This window comes from Myotis myotis, unplaced genomic scaffold (genome assembly GCF_014108235.1).
Source record: "Myotis myotis isolate mMyoMyo1 unplaced genomic scaffold, mMyoMyo1.p scaffold_m19_p_4, whole genome shotgun sequence".
Classification (NCBI taxonomy): domain Eukaryota; kingdom Metazoa; phylum Chordata; class Mammalia; order Chiroptera; family Vespertilionidae; genus Myotis; species Myotis myotis.
The window spans coordinates 94410663-94416393 of NW_023416346.1; the positions used below are offsets into that span (position 1 = coordinate 94410663).

General features: G+C 43.6%; 1 pseudogene; it reads left to right on the forward strand.

Annotated features, from left to right (window-relative positions):
- Positions 1 to 3428: 3428 nt before the first annotated feature.
- On the forward strand, positions 3429 to 3664 carry LOC118653520 (annotated as a pseudogene).
- Positions 3665 to 5731: the final 2067 nt, after the last annotated feature.

Genomic DNA, 5731 nt, shown 5'->3' on the forward strand with positions numbered 1-5731 from the left:
CAGCACTGTGCTAGCCTTAGGGAGAGATATTTGGAAGAATCATAAAGATTTGAAGGAGAAATAGAGGCCCTTAGAAATGATTCTCGTCTGATCTATTCATTGTTCATATAGGAAATCTGAGGCCCATAAATAAACAAAGTGGTTCTCCAAAGCCATGTAGAAGTTAGTAATAAAACCTGCTTGGTTAGGAATAATTTCTGCTCTATCAGATTGATTTTTTTAGAAAAATGAAACTGAAAAATGTGCAGTGTGATAAGCAACACCACCTGGCTATCTTAGAGCAGAACCTGTTAGACTCAATGTTAATTTTTACCAACTTGTGTAGATCCAAAATAGACTGAAATAGACACAAATTAAATTATCTTCCTTGAGACTTAGATGTTTTGCTTAGGAAATTGAAGGGTTGCCCTAGTCAGATTGGCTTAGTGGATAGAATGTCAACCTGAAGACTGAAGGGTTACAGCTTTGATTCTGGTCAAGGACACGTACCTCAGTTGCAGGCTTGGTCCCCAGCTCAGGGCACATGCCAGAGGCAACCAATTGATGTGTCTCTCTCACATTGATGTTTCTCTCTTTCTGTCCCTCTCCCTCCCTCCCACTCTCTCTAAAACTCAATGGAAAAATATATTTGAGTGAGGATTAACAAAAGAAAAGAAATTGAAGGTTATTGGGGAATTGATCATGCTCTTAATTATTCTTAATTTAATTAAATGGCAGAAATACATAACGTGTGCCTAGTGGGGGGTGACTACAATAGCATCATTGATAGTGAAACTGTGATATCTTAAGAATATCACAGGCTATATAATTATCTCCTTCTACCCCAACACTTTCTACTCTGTCCTACTTGCTTAATCTGGCCATTATGAGAGGTTCATATAATGGAAACAAAAACCTACCCTCCAAAGTACAGTTCTGAAATCTTATTCCAAATGAGGGAAAATATTTATGAATCTTTCTTTCTCACCTAAGGTAGGGGTAAGGCATAGTCAACATGGGAACAAGTCTTCAAGAAAATAAATTAAGAATGATGCAACTAGGAAAGAGAACAGGAGGTAGAGGGCAAAAACTATACCACTATGGAGGAGCAGAAACTTTTGGAAAGGCCACAGCCTTCAGTCACTAGCCCACTAAAAGACTGAAACTTACTGGAAAATTAAAGAACATTCTCCCTCAAAAATCTACCACCACATCATGGTGGCTCAAAAAACTGGTTGTAACAGTGGCTTACAACTGAAATATCTGCAAAACCCAGACTCTTTCTGAGTATCAGTATATAAGGAAGCCACAAATCTAAGAAGGTAAATAAAAACAAGGACACTAAAGAAATTGAGGCTGTAAAAAATATTAAATACAGTACAACTCTTATGTAGATTAACATAAATCATCACAATAAGGCTCTATTTACAGTCATTTTTTACCTGATTCATTGTATGCAGATTTTAAGAAAAAATTGCAAGGTGTGATAAAAGGCATGATAAAATATAGTCTGAAGAACCAAAGCAAGCTTCAGAACCAGATTCAGATATGACAGAAATTTTGGAATTATTAGATGGAGAACTGAAAAAAAAAAACACTATGGTTAATATGTTGAAGGTTCTAATGGAAAAAGTAGACAATATTAAAAAAAAGACAGATAATATAAGCAGATGGATGGAATCTTTCAGAAAAAAATAAAAACTAAATGCTAGAAATAAAAAAAATACTTTAATAGAAATAAAGAATGTTTTTCACAGGTCAGGTGGCTAAGTAAGTGAAGGGTCATGCCCTGCACCAAAACGTTGTGGGTTTGATTCCTGCTCAGGGTACATACCTAGGTTGTGGGTTTGATCCCTGGTCTAGGTGCATACAGCAGGCAACCAGTTGATATTTCTCTCTCACATTGATGTCTCTCTCTCTCTCTCTCTCTCTCTCTCTCTCTCTCTCTCTCTCTCTCACACACACACACAAATAAACATATCCTTGGGTGAGTAAAATAAATAAATAAATAAATACATAAATAAATAAATAAATACATAAATAAATACATAAATGCATAAATAAATAAAATAATGTCTTAGATGGGCTCATTAGTAGACTCAATGCAGCTAGTAAAAGAATAAGTAAAATTGAAAATAGGTCAATGGAAATGAGACAGGCTAGTAAGCCAGGACAAGTGGAATAGGGAAACTGAGACAGATAGTTAAATGGCCAAGCAGTTTATAGCCATCTAGTAAATAACAACAGAATCTTATCCTCCCTAACCAAGGACACTTAAGAGTAAATGGTTTACATTTCTCCTCCCAAACCATATAGTAAATAGCTTAAATAACTCTACTCAGGGACATAGATAGCAGAAATCCAATTAGTGCCACTGGTGCAAACTACACACAAGGACAGATGAAGTCAGGGAAATAAATTTCATTTTGGGGCATCAGCATAAAGCTGATGAATAGTCTATTTAGCTCCCCTAAACTCCCAGCCTTTAAAACCCTCAAGACTAAGGACCCAGCTCAAAATATCCCTCTGGGGAAGCATGCCACACATTTCCCATCCCCCTCATTCTCCCTCCAGGTATGTTACATTTGCCTTTCACTCTCCTAAGCTATAAGGGTCCTTCTTATACCTCTGTAACTTGTTTCCTTAGCCTATACAGCCAAGCTGGCTCACTTCTACTACTTCTGTAACTTTATAAATAAACTTTCTCTTATAATTTTGATTTTCTGGCTCTGAATTATTTCTTTGCCAAACTCAAGAACCGAGGTACAACTTGCTGGTAACTGGTGCTGTTTTGGTGCCAACATCACTGGTAACATATGGTGCCATTACTTAGATCACCTTATTTCCCTTCTCATTAAGTGGGGCTTTCCTTCCATGTCTAGAGGCACCTTCTGATACTTTCAACCTCCTTTCTTGGGACCCACAACCAGAGAAGCAGTGAACGATGGCAGTTCATTTGGGCTAACTTCCTGACTCAAACACTCCTTCTACATCTTTTTTTGTTTGTTTGTTTTCTCTATGTTAGATTTTATTCATTTTTAAAAATCTTTTCTTTTCAATTTAAATATTTTCATTAAGGTATAATTCACATGTAGTAAAATTCATGCATCTTCGTGTACAGCTCTGTGAGTTTTTTGTTTTTGCTTTTTTGTTTTTGTTGATCATCACCTGAGGATATTTTTCCAATGATTTTTTTTATGATGATCATATCACAGCTCTTTTTTTACAAGTATTTATATCTTTTTCTTAAGCCTTCCAAAATTGATTGAAGGATGCACATATGCCTTCTCATTGACAGATAAGCTCATTCATTTTAGGGTTATCTAGAATATCAGATAGTTATTATGATTCCAAGCAAAATTTAAATTACTAGAGATGCGTGAAATCTCTTCAGGTAAATTTCTTCAGCAAATATTTAATGGTTAAAAATGAACAATTAGGCCACCGCCATGAACAGCATAAGGGAAGGTTGCACTGACATGAAGCGCGAGTATGATGAGTGCTTTAATCACTGGTTTGCCGAGAAGTTCCTCAGAGGGACAGCTCTGGGGACCCATGCACCAACCTCTTCAAGCGCTACCAGCAGTATGTTCAGAAAGCAATAAAGGAGAAGGAGATTCCCATTGAAGGACTGGAGATCATGGTCCATGGCAGAGATAAGCCTGAAAGCTCTTATTTACCTTGACAGTCACCTTGAAAATAGACTCCTCAAATCAGGAAATTGAGCCCTCTGGATTTTGTCAATTAAAGTTGTGAAGATATCCATCAATTTAATGAGGTTGTATTTTTCTCCTTGATGTTTTCCTCTCACCTGTAAAAGATGATGAACCATCACTTTTTACTTTGGGATGATTTCTCCCTTGCTCTGACATCTTGCAGGAACTTGCTGGGCTAAACTGAATGATTTCTTGGGATTATGGTTGCAATACTTCATCTGAGATCAGCTTTAAATATATCCTATCTAATAATAGACAAACATGGTAATTGACCTTACCTTCACTACGCCTCCCATTGGCTAATCAGAGCAATATGCAAATCAACCGCCAACAAAGATGGCGGCTAATTTGCATACTGCAGGCAGGGCGGGACTGCACCATCCCACCTGCCCTGCAGCCATCCGGGCCTGCTATCTGCGACCCAGGGCGGTGAGCGTCCGTGTGCGACCTGACCCGGGGTGGCCAGGCGGGGCAGCAGTGATCAGCCGGCCCGCCTGGGCGTCCCATGTACGACCCAACCCCTGGGTGGCGCCCCAATCCCCGGATTGGCCCTGCCATGTGCACAACCCGGGGCGGCACCCCAACCCCTGGATCAGCCCTGCCATGTGCGCGACCCGGGGAGGCGGGGCAGGCACTGAGGGATCTGGCTTGCCATCTGCCATCCGGGGAGTGGGCCTAAGCCAGCAGGTGGTTATCTCCCAAGGGGTCCCAGACTGTGAGAGGGCACAAGTCGGGCTGAGGGACACCCCCCACCTTGCCTCCCCCACCAGTGTACAAATTTTTGTGCACCAGGCCTCTAGTATACTAATAATAGCCTAGGGCTGTCACAACCAGACAGATGATTGGTCACCATAAGGGGACCCCGCCTGGAACAGGGGCGAGGCCAGCCTTCAAAATGCTGGTGGCCTCTAGCCCAGGCTGGTCCAATGCCCCAGAGGGGACCCCCACCATGATCAGGGATGCTACCAACCTTCAAACCACTGGCGGCCCCTCACCCAGGCCAGGGTGGCGCTGAGGGCTGGGCATGTGCGGTGCAGTCTTTTAAAAATAAAGGGCAGCTTCTCTAAGTGCAATCACCAAGGCGCAGCTCCACGCAGGCGCACTGGGTCTGCCACCAGGCGCAGGAAAGCAGAGTCTGGGCTGTAGCAGCTGGAGTGCATGTGGCCAGGCGGAGCTGCCCGAGCACATGTGGCCGGATGGCCTTGGGGGCGTGCAGATGGATGGACCATGCTGGACGGACTGCACTGGTCAGAGCTGGAGGGCTGCGGAGGACTGCAGAGGTACAGTGGCCCGTGGAGTCAGCGAGGCTGGGGTGCCAGGTATGCCCCAGGTCATCAGGTGTCACCAGCTGCAGCTTGAACCTCTCCACCCCCACAGGGCCTGGGGCCTGGGGCCACACAGTCGACACCCACCCGAGCCGCTCAGCCCAGGGCTCTGCACAGGGTGGGGGTTGGGGAGGGGCCAGCCGGTATAGCATCATTGGTTAACTTTGCTGGGGAGTCCAAATTGGAATGAATGTACTGCAGCTGGTGGTGCTAGTCAGGTTAAGCTCCAGGAAGAGGTTTTGTAAGAAGAGTGGGCAAGCATATTCTCCCAGTAGAGTTTTGATCACTAAGAATGATGTGAAGGAAGGCCTCCAGAAGTCTCACATTTTATATGACCGAGCAGAAGAGCACTACAACTGCATCTCTGCTCTTCATAAGTTGATGGAGGGTTCAGACCCCAGCACCTCCTTCTACTGGCTGGCACGCATGCTAGAAGGAGGAGAGGACCCACTGTATGTGGCAAGGAGGCTGATGAGGTTTGCCAGTGAAGACATAGGTCTGGCAGACCCATTCGCATTAGCACAAGCACTGGCCACCTGCAAGGATTGTCACTTCATAGGCATGCCTGAATGTGAGGTGCTTCTGGCCCAGTGTAGTTTATTTTGCCAAAACCTCAAAGTCTATTGAGGTGTACAGCACCTACAACAACATCAAAGCCTGCCCGAGGAACCACCAGGGGCCTCTGCCCCCATCCCACTGCACCTGAGGAAC